General features: G+C 36.6%; 1 long non-coding RNA gene across 1 annotated transcript in view; it reads left to right on the top strand.

The window, feature by feature from the left end:
• Nucleotides 1-8,874: 8,874 nt before the first annotated feature.
• The window catches only part of LOC127547803 (uncharacterized), a 106,636-nt gene continuing 98,715 nt past the window's right edge, over nt 8,875-16,795 (top strand). The window contains exon 1 of the long non-coding RNA XR_007950269.1: nt 8,875-8,965. This is a non-coding gene — a long non-coding RNA (uncharacterized LOC127547803). The remainder of the gene's footprint in view (nt 8,966-16,795) is intronic.

Here is a 16,795-nt window from a genome sequence, read left to right as displayed (position 1 = left end):
TTACCAAATGTGGACAACCACTCCACCACCCAGATTACATGCTCCAAGTTACTGGAAGCCCTTTGCCACAAGAATCCAAGGGAACTTATTATTTTAAAGAAAATAAATGGTGATAGAGGAACATCCTATCAAAATACATAACCTCAAACCACAATGGAGAAGTTTCCTGAAAGAAATTCAGTGTCTCATGACCACCTGGTCATTTTCCTGCTTACTTTAGGGTTTCAAGGGCCCCCTGGGGACTTGGCAAGATTGTTTTTAGCAAGGAGTAATGAGATGGAACAAAGTTACGGAGGAGGTGAGCAGGGCTCTGTACCCTGAAATGTGATTCTAGGCACAGAGTTCCCCATCTTTACCATTTGGGGTGAAGGATGGATTTTTTTAAAAATCATAACTATCTACAAACATTGTAAAAAATAGAACACCCACCTTCTAACCATTTCCTTCTCATTTCTTTTAATGTACTGAGTTGTGACATGACAATCCTGAAGTCTGGAATCAAGGACCTTGGAATGACTCTAGAATTCTCTATAAAAATATGCTGAAGCAAAGGAAACACCAAGAGCTGGTCCAAAAAATAACATGAGAAAAATAGAAGGTATATGTGTTTAACCTGTCACCAAAACTGGAGAATTTTGAAGTTTCATTCATCATGAATTAAGTGCTAAAGGCTTTGGGGGGGAAATCCCTTTGATCCTTATAAAGAGAAACAAGATAGGAATTTGGTGCACTCACTCAAAGTCAAGGTAGAGAAAGAAGAGAATAATGAGTCATAGTTATAAATGGATCATGGGAAAGATGGACAATGGAACTGGAGCAAATAAGGCAAAAAACAAATCATATTGGTCCAAAAACTCCAAGAAAGTATATGCATCTGGGGGAAAGGAACTTGGTGAATCTGATGATCTGGAAAAGAAAAGAGGAATCTAGAAAAAAATTCCAATTCTATATTAGATAATGAGTATTGAATGAATGGAGTACATACATTCATTGTACTAGTGCTTATAATTAGGTAAGATTGGTTGCCTTCAAATTTACACAGAAACAGAGATTTCAGGCTAAAGCAGTATCTGACTTCCAATTCCTAGTAATTGTGTATGTTTGTGTATAGATGACCTTTATCAAGGGCTTTCATGGCAAAGGAGAGTTAAAAAAAAAAAACATTGGTGAATAGATTAGTATTCTACATAATTGAGCCCAAATTGCATTAAGAAACCATTTTTGAACAAGTTATAGGGTAGAAATTTGGGTTAGCAGGAGCAAGAACATGAGTTGAAGTCAGTGGACCTAGGTTTGGTTTTTAGCTTTGCTTCTTACTTAGTACATGACCTAAAAAGTCACACTTATTTTCTGAGACTCCATTTTATCGTGAATAAAACAAAAAGGTCAGGCTAGATAAATCTTAAGTGGCACAGTGGATAGAATACCAAAACCTGAAGTGAGAAAGATTCATCTTCTCAAATTCAAATCTGACCTCAGACACTTGCTAGCTGTGAGACCCTGGACAAATCACTTGATTCAATTTGCCTTAGTTTCTCATCTGTAAAATAAATTGGACAAGGAGACAGCAAGCTACAATAGTATCTTTGCCAGGAAAACCACAAACAGGACCACAAAGAGTGAGACATGACTAAAATGACTGAACAACAATCACTCTCTTCTGATCTGGATCCTATGGTCCCACCAGCTTCAGACTTTATATTTCGAATGATTCAGTTAATCCCTTTTAAGCCTCAATTTTTTTTTTTTACAAATCTTGACAATCTTAAGGAAAAAATATTGGAAAGATATGTTAGTCAATGTTACATTCAGGTAGTCTCAGAAATAGATAAATATCCAGACTCTAAAATCTGACAAGAATTATTTATTATCTTGCTTAGGATCAGAGATTTGAAGTTAGAAGGATTGGCAGAAATTATCTCATCCAAGTGCCTCATTTTACACATGAAGAAATTGAGATCATGGCTTTGCACATTAAGCATCATATTTGGCATTTGAATTCAGGATCTCTAATGTCAAATCTAAATGTTCTTTCCACTAAAATATGGTGCAATAATTTTTGAATAAGTTCATTTTCCCCCAATTACATGTAAAACCAATTTTAAAGATCCATTTTAAAAAACAATTTTGAGTTCCAAATTCTCCCCTCTTCCTTCCCCTGTCACCTCCCTGAGAGAGTAAGCAATTTGATATAAGCTATTTGATATAGGCCATGTGCAGTCATGCAAAATGTATTTCCATTTGGTCATGTTGTGAAAGAAAATGCAGGCTAAAACACCCAAGAAAAATAAAATGAAATTAAAGTATGCTTCGATCTGCATTCATATTCCATCAGTTTCTTCTCTTGAGGTAAATAAAATTTTTCATCATGAGTCCTTCAAAATTGTCTTGAATCGTTGTACTGCTGAAAATAGTTAAGTCTTTACAACTCATCTTCATACAATATTCCTGTTATTATGTACAATGTTCTCCTAGTTCTGCTCACTTCATTCAGTATCATGTTAGTCTTTCCAGGTTTTTCTAAAACCATCCTGTTTGTCATTTTTACAACATAGTAGAATTCCATCACCATCATATACCACTTTTTCAGTCATTTTCCATGGACATCCCCTCAGTTTCCAATTCTTGGCCACTACAAAAAGAATTGCTATAATTATTTGTGTACATATAGATCTTTTTCATTTTTAAAAATCTCTTTGGGATATAGATCTAATCATGGAATTTTGGGGTCAAAGGATATGAACAGCCCTTTGGGAATAGTTCCAAATTGCTCTCCAGAATGGTTGGATCAGTTCACAATTCTACCCATTAATGTTCCTATTTTCCCATATCCCCTCCAACATTTAGCATTTTCCTTTTCTGTAAACTTGATAGATGTGAGGTGGTACCTCAGGATTGTTTTAATTTGCATTTCTTTAATTAATAATGAGTTAGAGTATTTTTTCATGTAACTATATGTAGCTTATATGAAAACTGCCTGTCCATATTCTTTCACCACTTATCAATTGGCTAATTACTTGCATTCTTATAAATTTAATTTGTTTCTCTATATATTCAAGAAATGAGGCCTTTGGCAGAGATGTTTGCTGTAAAAATTTTTTTTCTTTTAGATTTCTGCTTTCTTTTTCATTTTGGCTACATTGATTTTGTTTGTGCAAAACCTTTTAGAATTAAAAAAAAAATCAAAATCATCCCAATTCATATTTCATGATGTTCTCTATCTCTTGTTTGTTCATAAATTCTTACTTTATCCAAAGATCTAACATCCATGCTTGCCTAATTTCTTTATGACATCATCTTTTATGTCTAAATCACATACCCATTTTGACCTTAACCTGGTATAGGTTTGATGTTGTATTATATCTAGTTTCTGCTTTCCATATTTCTGAGAAATTTTTGTCAAATAGCAAGTTCTTATCCCCAAAAATGGATCTTTGGGTTTATCAAATTCTAGATTTATGATAGTCATTTACTATAGTGTATAATACAATGATTTTTTTAAAAATCAGAGTGAAGAGACACTATAAAGCATTATCAATTTTTCACTGAAATAAAAGGATATTCTTTTCTTTTCCTTTTAGGTTATTGTTAGGAAATTAGACTAACCTGGACTTGGGAGAAGATGGGAGTGTGATACATTTATTTGCACTGTCAGAACTTCTTAGATTAGTCTTTCAAAAATTGTTTGTTCACCTGATGCTATAAAAAATCCCTTGTGAGTACTCTATCTTGAGACACTAGCAGTTAACAACTCCGTCTTTGGAAATCGCTTCGCAGTGATGAAGAGGAATAAAGCAAGCCAAAAATAATTATTATAACTGATATTTAAATAGTATTTCCAACTGGGCAAAGTTCTATATCCATGATCTCATTTGATCTTTACATTAACCTAGTGAGGTAAATGCTATGAGTGTTTGTATCCTCATTTACACTGAGATTCAGGGAGAATACATGATTTTCTTTAACACACTGCAGGTTAAGTCTCAGATGCTGGTTTTGACATAATAAGTAGATCCAATACTCTAGCTATTCTACTGGGAGGAAGAGAAGGAGAAAGAGAATGGGAGATGGAGGGAGAGATGGGAAAGGAGGAAGGAAATGGAAGAGCGAAGGAGAAAAGAGAAAGAACACAAGAATACTTTTGTTTCTATAGAGTGTAGAGCAGGATAGCTCTTTTAACACTCAGAAGAATAATGTCTTGAATTCCTTTTGTGCTATCAGCAAAATGCCAATGGGCATGCTTACATCTAGCCCTCCACAAGTCTGTACTCTATCATTTCATCCTGTTGATCAGGGAATTCATTAAATGGATCAAAGATTCTACTGGTCAACTGCATTCCACTCCCTTAAACATTCCTTCAGAGGAATTTACTTTCTCTTGATAAAAGAGAATAAGTTCACAGATCTGACTTAGGTCAAGGGGAGTTAGTTTACATAATTATAGACTCTCAGTTAAAAGGGAACTCAGAGCCTGTCCAGCCCAACCTGTGTCTGAGTATGAATCCCATCTAATTCCCTAGGCTGATAAATGATCCTCCAGTTTCCATCCAGTAATGGGAGTAGCACTCCACTATAGTTTGTTTCATCTCCACCCTAATTCCAGCCATTAAATTATCTTCCATATTGTTCTTCCAAAGCCTGATTTTTAGGCATGCTTGCAGCTATACAAAGGGTATCCCAAAAGTACTAATACAGTCTTAAACTTTAATATATTAATAAGGAATATATTAAAATATAATATATAATAATAATTAATATTAATTAATAATAAATAATACACACGGATTTTTGAATAGTTCAATTCTTAACTAACAATATTTTTGTTACTTATTGGATATATATGTACACATGGATGCACATACAATCTAGTTCAATACTTAATGGATTCATATGGGTATATACACAGACACACAGAGAGAGAGAGATAATGGATACATATACATATATTAGTGTATATATTTGTATAAACACACATACATACTCACATACATATTTCAGTATTAATGGGTTATCACGGTCAAAAAATTCTTCACCTACTTGTCAACATACTTCCGGCTGACTTATAGTCAGGTAGCTAGGTAGTGTAGAGGATGGATCATTAGACTTGGAATAAGGAACTCAGGAACACCTGAGTTCAAATCCTGTCTCAGACTCATTCTAGCGTTTGGCTATGGGCAAGTCGTTGAACTTCAGTCTGCCTTAGTTTCATCATCTACAAAATAAGGATGGTGATAGCATCTTCCTCCCAGATTGTTTTGAGGTTCCAATAAGAGTTTTTAGTTAAATATAAGTATATTATATATAAATAAGATGTATAATATATACATATGTGAGTATATAATATATATGCATATTTATTGAGATGTACGTGTATGTATAATGTATGGAACAATCTGTGAACCTTAAAGTACTATGTAAGTGCTAACAATTATGGTCCACTGGCAGAACCTTTGGAAATACCAAGTCTCCTCATTCCATGATGAAGCATCAGAGGAGGCCCCTTTTTTTCCTTAGTTGATGAGAGGCAAAGTATGTCTTGTTTTGTTTTGTTTAAAAAAAAATATGGTCTTGTCTAGGGATTGTGAGAATTCATGTATGTAAAAAATACATAGCTAAGGACATGATAAGACTCTGCATTAATCAAAATGCAGACGTCTCCTTCCCTAGGTCAGAGAGCAGGTCTCTAGTCTGCTTCCATATTTGCTCATGGGACATTCTCAATTCCTTATGGGTAATGATAGAGAAGTAGTTTCTCCTATCTGAAGTGATCTAATCAGTACAACTGTCTCTTTGAGACTCCAGGGGTAATGAAGTCAGAGTTGACTGATGAAGATAGAAACCTCAAAAGGCACCAGAAAGACAAATGGAATTAAAAATATAAATGAGGTTGATAATTAGGATGCACCTCACATTCATAATCTCATTCAGTCCTCTCAACAACTAGGTGAATCTCAGACTCACAAAACAGCAGTTTGCAGTCAATAGTAAAAGGCTTAAGTTGTTATATCCTCGAAGACTAGAGTAATGTCATATATCCAACTTATGTTTGTAGGTCAGAGAAATCACTTATTTTGCATGCATTTTCCATGCATCCAAATCCATCCTACGCACAGCTGCCAAATTCATCTTCCTAAAATATATCTGACCATGTTCCCACCATCACTCAAAAAAAATCTTCATTGGATCATTATTCCCTTTAGGATAAAACATTTATAAGGCTACCTCCCACAGTTTGGTTCCCCCCTCTTTCTAGTTTTACATTCTCTGATTCAAACAAATTGGCTTACTAGATGACCCACATACACCATCATCTGGTTCCTACCTCCTATGTCTTTGCCCAAGTAGTTCTCCACGTCCAGAATTCCCTCGCTAATGCTTCTCAAAATCCTGGCTTCCTCCAAACCACAATTCTATTGCTACCTCCAACATGAGGACCTTTCTGATATCCTCAAATTCTAGTATAAATCCTGTCTTGAAATCAATTGTTATTTTTTATTTTCTTTCACCCAAAACTTCATGTCCCTGGCCAAAAACCCAATAATCTTTTTTTTTAGCTAAAGCTTTTTATTTACAAAACATATGCATGGGTAATTTTTCAACACTGACCCTTTCAAAATTTTGTGTTCCAACTTTTCCCCTTTTTCCTTTCCACCCCCTCCCCAGATAGCAAGAAATCCAATACATGTTAAATATATTAAAATATATGTTAAATCCAAAATATGTATACATATTTATACAGTTATCTTGCTGCCAGAAAAATCAGATCAAGAAGGGAAAAAACTGAGAAAGAAAACAAAATGCAAGCAAACAACAGAAAGAGTGAAAATACTATGTTGTGATCCACACTCAGTTCCCATAGTTCTCTCTCTGGGTGTAGATGGGGCTCTTTATCACAAGATTATTGGAACTGCACTGAATCATCTCATTGTTGGAAAGAGGCATGACCATCAGAATTTGATCATCGTATAATCTTGTTTTTGCCATGTACAGTAATCTCCTGAGAACTCAATAATCTTATAAAATCTTATATTGGCTTTTTATTTTGGGGGTTACTTTTATGTGTACTTTATTCACTTATATATGTGTATGTTGTATCACCTCAGGAGAAAAAGAACTCTCTGAGAGAAGGGGATGTTTTCCCAGAGCAGAGACATCAAATACAAGGGCTGCATGCAGCTCATAACTCTCTTAAATGTGACGAAACCAGATTAAATTTCATTGAGAAATTTTTTTTGAAAATAAATAGGGGCAGCTAGTTGGTGTGGTGGATAGAGCACCAGCCCTAAAATCAGGAGGACTTGAGTTCAAAATCTGGCATCAGATACTTAATATATCTTAGCTGTGTGACCCTGGGCAAGTCACTTAATTCCAATTGCCTCAGCAAAAATAAAAATAAACAAACAAACAAATAATTTTTAAAAGGAAATAAATAAAAATACAATAGAACAAAAATTACATTGCATTTAAAACTATGTTGATCTGTAACTCAGAGTTCTTTATATACAGATTAGTGACCCCCAATTCTATTTGAATTGACATCATTGGCCTAGAACTTTTAAGCATTGATTGACTAATGGCTTTTCCAGGGTCATACAGCCTGCTGGGTCAGAGGCAGGATGGATCCATGCCTTCATATCTCTGAAGCCAAGTTTCTGTCCATTCTGCATCTCAAATGGTGATGTTCTGCATACAAATATATTATATCATAGTTCTTAATATTACTAGCATCCTCCCTACCTTAAATTCATAAGCAACCTTCTTTCTGGACTGCTTCTAATAGTTAACTGAACCCAGTGCTTGAGATATATATTGACTGAGAGATGTCAGATCCATTTTGTTTACTTTGTAGATGGAGATTCCCAAGTAAAATTCATAAAATAAGAATGAAGGATAAGGAGATGGTTGTGTAATTGTTGGGTTTAAAGCTATAGGGGATTTAAATGATCACTTAGTTCAAGCTCTTCATGTTACAAAGGGTGAAATAGACACTCAGAGATTTGGATTTGACCAAAGTTGCAAAGACGGGAGGAAACAAACCCAAATCTGTTAACTTGAGGTTCACCAGGTATTTCTGAAGACAATAGGCAGCTTCACCAGTTAAACAAAACTATTTATTTGTATCGACTATGTGCCAGCTAAGTGGCTCTGGGAGTCCTGGGCTTGGAATCAGATCAGGAGGATCTGAATTCAAATGTGACCTTAGGTGTTTATTCTCTGTATGAGCCTGGACAAGTCACTTAGCCTTATTTACCTCAGTTTCCTCATCTGTAAAATGAACTGGAAAAGGAAATGGCAGACCATTTTAGTATCTTTGCCAAGAAAACTCCATATGAAGTTATAAAGAGTCAGCTGCAGTTGAACAACAAAAACAATTATGTACCAGGCACTGTGCTATAAACTCTGGGGATTCAAGTCTGAAAAATGAAATATTCCCTATATTCAAAGAGCTTATAAATCAGTGGAGGGATAACAATTACATATGAAAATGCATATAGCATAAACATAAAGATAAACATGCACAAAACAACCAAATAGAGGAAAATTTTAGAAGCTGGGATTGAGGGAAGGATCAGTAAAGATTGCATGCAGAAGATGGGGCTTGAGTTGTGTCCATCTGCTTGGTCCAAGGTTACTTCATGGAGACTTGTAAGGACTCTGATAGAGATCTATCCAAAGAATGGTCCACTCATTGAAGGCTAGAGGGGGATGCTTGAATTCTGGGTAGATTCTTTGAGCAATATCTCATCTGGAAAGGATAGCATATTTGAACTAGTTGTTTACCAAAAAGGTACAAATTTGGGAAGGGAATGATGAATGTGTAGCTTTTCATAGGGCACAGTATAACTGCACTTATCACTTTCTCTAGGAAACAAACGCAGTAACATTGATGACGACAGCTCCCATCCCAGAAGTGTGTGATGGTGACTGCCTTTGAAGACTCATGAGAAACTGAGACCTCTAAAAGGTATGGCAGCTTCTAGGGGATCCAGGGATTATTCCCCATGAAATTCAATGTTTGTTAAGACAGACTCACCTTTTGCAATCCTGAAACTGGATTTCGTTTCAGTATCATGATTTGGTCTGTTGGTTTACCAGAAGATTAAAGGGAAAAAAGTAGACATTTGAGAAAAAGAAATTTACGAGAGCTTTACCGTAAATGATTGAATCAATATGTGAGAGCAAGGGCTCGACTAAGGTGGTAGAAGGAGGCTAGGGATACGGCAGAGAAAGTCAAGCAAGCAATCAACCAACTGCTATTTATTGAATGATTTTTAGAGTCAAGAGCGATGAAGGGTCCCTGCAGGGTATGAAAAGGTACCAGATTTAGGACTGTAGGATTTTGGTCTGGAAGAAACTATACAACTCATTAAGTCCAACTCTCTCTCCCTTCATTTTGCAGATGAGAAAGTTGAAGTGATTTGCCTAAGAGCCTGAGCCCGGCAGAACTAGGATTAGACTGCAGATCCCACAACTCAGTGCTCTTGTGAGGCAGCTAGGTGGAGAGACATATCAAGTACCAGACTTGGAGTCAGTCACTGTTCCCCAAAATGGGTACTAGCTATGTGACATTGGGCAAGGTGTTTGTGATTCGCAGCCTCAGTTTCCTTGTCTGTAAAATGGGGGTTATATGGCACTTTCTTCAGGGGGTTGCTGTGAGAATCAAGTGAGATATGTAAAATACTATGCAAACCTTAAAGTGCTAATTGCCATTATCGTTATTATTACTCCTTTTTTAAGGCAGTTTACATTTTAGCTGGGGTAGATGTTTTCTACAGATAAAAAGATAATGCTATAAATAATAGTAGTTTCACTTCACTGAATGCTATTTTCCTCATCAATAAAATCTCTCCCATCTGGATTTTTGGAGAAAATTTTTTTTTAAACACAAAGCATATAAAAATGTGAACAATATCGTTCGGCATGTCTGACTTTTCATGACCCCCTTTTGAGCTTTTTTTTTTTTTTTTTTTTGGCAAATATATTAGCGTAATTTGTCATTCCCTTCTACAGTTTATTTTACAGATGAGGAAACTGAGACAAGCAGGGTTAAGTGATTTACTCACAGTCACATAGCTAGTCTGAGGCCAGCATTAAACTCAGGAAGATCTGCCTTATGACTCCATGCCCAGCTCTCTATCCACCGTACCACCTAGCTGTCCTGTGAACAATATTACCAGTACTGGATGATTAATTCTGCAGTACATGCAGTACATTAAAGGAGAGAAGCATAAGCTTTGCTGGACTGGTCAGGGGAGATTTTCTAGTAGAGAAAAGATTTGAGCTAAACTTGAAGGGTAAAGATTGGGCTCTGAGCTGTTAGGAGGGAATTCTGCTTTCTCATCTTCCTGAACTCCTCTCCGGAACCCATACACAAACATGCAGATGGGAGTGCACTGAGATGTACTGAGCAGATTGTGTGTTGAATCCGAAGGTTCATCTTCAGGGAGTAATTGGAGATAAATTGGTAAAATTTGTCTAGGGTTAGATTATGGATCTGTGAATACTGGGCTGAAGCATTTGGACTTTAGCCTATAGGGAGGAGAGTCTTAAAAGTTTAGATTTATGAGCAAATGTTTTGTTCCTCAAAGAGTGTAAGCCAGGAAATCACACATGACTTCCTTGTGTCAAACAGCTGAGAAATATACCTGGGGATTTAGGAGAGCTCCTTGACCTTCTCCCCAAATAGCTTATTCTCTGTTCTATGATTTAATTTTTCTTTTATTTGAGAAAAGTTACCGCTGAGGTACATCCTGAACTGAACTGAACTGAACTCATCTTTTCCCTTAAATCATCCTCCCAGTGATCCTGGCTGGAAAATAATGGAAGCTCTTTATATCATGGGGCACAGACTGATTAATTTTTGTCTTTCTATCCTCAACACCTAACAGTGCCTGGCACATAGATCAAAGCTTCTTAAACTGTGGATTGCGACCCCATATGGGGATTTCATAACTGAACTCATGAAATTTTGATTTAATATCAGTAAATGTTTGATTTATGTATCTACTTATGTGCCCAGAGATATAGGGTAGGCAAAAAGGTGTCTCAAGAGGAAAAAGCTGAAGTCCTGACATAGATGATGCTTAAGAAATAAATGCTTGTTGAATGAATGACTGGGAGAAATGGAATATTCACTAACTCATCCCTGACAAGTGGTCATCAAAGATCTTTAGCAAAAGGAACCCGCCACCACTCCTGAGGCTGCCCGTTCCACTTTGGGACGATGCTGTTAAGGCTTTGCCTGTGATCAGGAACAAATTTATTTTTTGTAATCTCCAGCTATTGTTCTGGTTTAGTCCTTCGAAGCCAGACAGAACAAGTCTATTCTCTCTCTCAGATACTGGGATAAAACGATCATGTCCCCCAAGGCTTCTCTTCTTCAGGATAATCACCATTAGTTCTCACAATCAGTCTTCAAGAACCATGAGAGTGACCCGCCTAGCGTGTGCAGATGTGACCAAAAATATACATCTAATGATCATTTTGGTTTTGCAAAGGTAGTTGGGAGATCCATGTCCTGGTGCTATTGCCACTGATGTTCCCCTTAGAGTTGGCCTGGTTCTTTGGCTCAAAAAGGACTCCTCCATCTCATCCCTGTGGATGCATCTTCTGCTTCTTGGTGGTCCCAAATTATTGCAGCTGTGCTGAGGTAGCTGGTGGTGCAGTACGGAAAGAGTGCTGGACCTCGCCTCATATAGACTGGAGATCAAATGTGATCTCATTTACTAGCTTTGTGGACAAATTATTGAACTTCTCTTTGCCTCAGTATCCTCAAGGGTGAAATAAAGTGCAATAATAATGATAATAATTAACAATTTATATTAATAATTACAAAATATAATGCTTACTATGTGTCAGGCACTGTGCTAAGCAGTTTACAAATATTATCTCATTTTATCTTCATAATAACCCTGGGAAGTAATTGTTATGATTATCCCTATTTTATAGATGGGGAAATTGAGGCAGGCAGAGGTTAAGTCTGGGGTTAAACATTTAGTAAGTGTCTTAGACTAGATTTAAACTCAATCTTCCTGATTCCAGACCCAGTGCTCTAGCTATTGTCACTCAGCTAACATTGTAATATAGCTTAGTTAATGTTGATGCTATATCAGTCCCCTCCACCATCCTTTGGGCTTCCAAAGGCTTTGCTGTGCCTCTTGTTTCATTCCTCATAGTGCATCCTATGAGTAAAGAGGGAGTTTAGGGGGGAAAGGATTTCCATGACGACTGTAAGCTCCATACTGGTGATTAATAATAATAATTGCTAACATTTATATAGTACTCTAGGGTTTGCAAAACCTTTCCATGTGTCATCTCATTCATAACATGGAGAGGGAGATACTATAATCTCCATTTTACAGATGTGAAAATTAAGGTCAAGCAAGATTAATGATTTTTCCACAAATAGTAAGGGTTTGAACTCAGATTATCCCACATCCTGTCATTAATGCCTCCTAAATGCCTAGAAATCTTTGACAAGCCTGAATTTCTCTGGTGTTGAATGGTTCTTGATTTCATTATCATTTCAGCTAATCCCTATCCTTGTACCAACCATAAAGTCAACACTTTTAAAACTTTGCTCAAATATTCTATTAAAACCAGTCTTTCTGGTACACTTTGTGAATTCCCTTCTCCAGGATCAATTCTAGCTAAAAGTATGCCTTTACTCCACCTATATTTCCCTGTAGCCAAATACTTGATATATATTCTTTTCTTCTTATTATGTTATTTTTTTCCTATAGTGCATTTCTTTGGAAAATTAATGGTCCATTTTTAATCAGAAATTTTTTGGAGGGGACTCATTAGCATGTGGGTATGAATTATTAATTTCAGAAATAGTGTGAATAACCTAGGGGCTATCAGGATAGATAATCCAGGTGATATAAACTGGGTATAACCAGAGGCTATGAGGTTAGTCATCCCAGGAAATATAGGGTAAGCAACCTCAAGGGCTACCAGAATGGACAACCCAGGTGATATAGGGTGGGTATAACCAAAAGCTACGGGTTAGTAACTCTAGGGGCTCTAGGGTGAGTAAACCAGGGGCTATTAGTCATTTGCCTAGTAGCCTCTTGCTATAACATAGACGTTTTTGGGCAATTCACAGAGTTGGAAGAATAAAGTAGGAAAAGGAGTGAAGGTCCCTTCCCAACTTCTCCAAATATCTCCAAGGACCAGCTCTGTCACTAGGGTATGGGCTTGGCTTCCTAGAGGGAAGATCATATACCCCTGTAGGTGGGACCTGGTACTTAAGCGAGACATCACAAGGACCACATAACTCTAAAGGAATAATTAATGCCTTTGCTGACGCTTCCCAGTTCAACTATGCTCCGTATCGCCATTTGGTAATTTGAGGGGCATAATCTGCTATATGGAGTTCATAATAGAATACCTTGTAGTCAAGAAGATATAGGTATGTAAACATGGGCAATTTACTGAATCTCTCATTGCTATAGATGACTCTTTAGGTCTCTAAGTAACAGAAGAGATGCTCATTTGTTTCAGAAGAAAATGTTTTCACGCTAGGAGTTTCAGATAGGAGTGATCATTTACTGCAGCTGAGGGTTTTCTGTTGGAGTTCCTCCCTTTGGCAGCAAAAGTTTCTCCAAGTGAATGATTACATACCAAATTAGCACCTGCACTGAGGAAGAGGAAGAAGCCTCCATGGGAGGCTTACATATTCAGAGGTGATTGATTAAAGGATATTCTTTGCACCTGGTTAGACATAGGAGATGGGTGGGGTGGAGGGGGTGGGGGGAATAATGTAATCATCCAAATCTGAGTCCAAGTTGAGGTGGTGGTTTGATTTCTCACCTTTCACCTTTTGTACAGGAAAAGATACATCTCTGACACATATTAGGGATATACTTTCCTTTGAAGGAATGAGAAAGTTTTTCTGTTTGTTGAAAGTTGGCTAACAAAGATGATGTGGAGGATCTTACAGATGATTTCTGTTGCTTTAGAACTATATGAATCCAGATGGGTGCTTATCTATAAGTTGAAATCAGAAAGATAGGGAGATTGACTCATTTCAGAGGGAAAGTCAAAAGTAATCAAGATGCTATGAAGATCATATAGATAAAGAATATAGTATAGTAGACAGCTAATATGAGAATAAGTCTTCTCAGGGAGTTCTAATACAGAGAGAATCTAACAAATGGTATCTATTTTCTAACAAGCAATCTTAACTCATTTACATTTCCCAAAAGAAGAATGGCACTTGAAATTATAAATTTTTAAGAAATAAATATATCTTTATACACATTGTAGGAAAGGTCATAGAAATCACAAATCAGGCACAATGAAATGAACCTTAGTAGTTTAGTTTCACAACTGTTAACAGTGATGTTCCCTGTATAAATGAAATCATAGTTCCAGACTAAATAGTTACATACCAGGTTTTGGTCAGCTGTCTAACATGTAGCCTATATATAGGGATAACCCCTTTCTCTACCTGCAACTGACTCATTTCCATTATTTATTTTCTTGGTTTCTAAAACAAAGGGAATATATTCATGTTTTCTCATCAATTAGTAAAACTGCAAAACTTTTCCTATTAACTGCAGTTATATGGACAATCAATAAATAATATGTGAAACTCTTTATGATTATAATTTTTCTGTGTAGGATAAAATTTCCCAAACTTTTCTCCATGTGAATATTCTGGCTTCTCCTTTGTGGTACCAATCTGATTTTGTATTAAAAAAAAACACTATTTCAAGAGAGAACTGCTTAGTAATTAATTGATCAGCCAATAGATATTGGTTATCCATCCATACTGCATACTAACAGATAGAGTAGACATGTGATTTCATTAGTGACCCTTTAACTCTTTAACAAATCCAATTATGTCTGCCCATCTTTTGAGACTCCTGCCTGTGACCTCCCAAAAGTTCAATACAGGAAAACCAGCCAATGTTCCAGGAACATATTTAGCTTTCTTCTAGTAAAAATAAAGATGCTAGTGAAATTCAGGGATTGCTCCTAAATTATGTCTCACTCTTACCACATAAGTAAGCTCATTGTGTTTTTTTGTTTGTTTGTTTGTTTTAATTATCCATTTCTGTTGATCTTTTATTTCATTACTTTTACATCCTTTACTTACTCCATGTCTTGTATAGTTCCTTAATTATTATGCATTACAATGTGCTTATATTCACCATGCATTTCTCTCTTGCCTTCTTACATAGAAATTATTTTTACATTACATTTACATTAAAAATTATGGGAATAAAGCTTTGGAAACTAGAGTATTACAATATCCTTTGTCATAGAGCATTGGTAGAATGTTCATATTTTAAAAGGTGGGTCTTTACTTTTGAAAGAAATTTGGGGTAAGAAAAGAAACTTTTATCATTTTTAAAAAGCATTCTAACCTGCCGGTTTAATTGTTGTGATAGAATGCTAATAGTCTATGAATATTTCAAGTTAATTAGGTACTGACTTTTTGGTAGATATTTACATTTTTCTCCTATCCTTGACTTTAGTATTTCCCTCAGTGCCAGCAGTTGTTCTCTCTCTCTCTCTCTCTCTCTCTCTCTCTCTCTCTCTCTCTCTCTCTCTCTCTCTCTCTCTCTGTCTGTCTCTCTCTCTCTCTCTCTCTCTCTGTCTCTCTCTCTCTCTCTCTCTCTCTCCCCTTCCTTTCTTTCCTACCCTACCTATTCATTTCATTTCACCTAATAATCTTTAAAACGGGAATAGCCAAGTATTCAGGATTTTAAAACAACATACTGCAGGGTTGCAAGTTTAAATTCTAGACCCCAAGCAAAACTTTGCAAAGAATCTCTAGTATCCACCAACCCCAGTGCCCAGAGTGCCAAGAAACACACTGTCATGGACCCTGGAGACTGTTCCTTCCTTCCAGTTTATAAACAGTCCAGAAAACTTATCTTCTCTCTCCAAAAGTCTCTTCCCTAGGGGGCTGCATAGTCCTCCAGACTGATAGTACTGCTTCCAGACTATGTACTGCCCTAGAGGAATTCCCCCAGAGGTCAAGCAGCCCACCCATCTTGTGAGCCTTCACCATCTTCAGAAATCTATAAAGTTTTCCAGGTTTATAATGTTACCATGGATGAACTTCTCTCCTCCTCACCAACCCCCAAACAAGTGGGAAAATAATTCAGAGTTTGTAGAGTTTGATCCTTCCTCAGTCCTATTCAATCAACATGACTCACAATACCCGAGGATGATACTGGTTGTTCTTCTACATAATGACTGTTACTTATTCTTAGGTCAGGCTAGAATCTTCTCTGTTATTCCAGAGGACCCTTATTTAGTCTAAGAGACCTGTCTGAGAAATCTCCACTTAGTTCACAGTTTCTGCCTCTGTATCATCTCCTTCCTTAGTCTTGGGTAAGCCGATATGGTTCTCAGGAGGAAGACTCCCTTTAGGGGGACCTAGCCCTTGCTTGTGTGTAGTCCGTTACCTCGATGCTTTTTTGCCCTTTGTTGTTGTTATTTTTCAGTTCTGTCCAACTCTTTGGACACAAACCCAGTTGGGGTTTTCTCAGCAAAGATATTGAAATGGTTTGGTATTTTTTCTCCATCTTGTTCTACAGATAAGGAAACTGAGGCAAATAGGCTTACATGACTTGCCCAGGATACTATTAAGTGTCTGATCCCAGTTTTGAACTCAGGAAGAACTATCTTCTAGCAGGCCCAGCACTTTATCCACTTTTATCCCATTTCGTATCATAGTAATATGTGTTATATATTATGTTGCCATTTTGATCAGAGCTCTGAGGTCTTTCAAAGTTAAATGATATCTTAATTATCAAATCAAATTTATAAAGGC

This window comes from Antechinus flavipes, chromosome 2, assembly GCF_016432865.1.
Source record: "Antechinus flavipes isolate AdamAnt ecotype Samford, QLD, Australia chromosome 2, AdamAnt_v2, whole genome shotgun sequence".
NCBI classification, from domain to species: Eukaryota; Metazoa; Chordata; class Mammalia; order Dasyuromorphia; family Dasyuridae; genus Antechinus; species Antechinus flavipes.
This window is presented reverse-complemented; position numbering and strand designations above follow the sequence as displayed.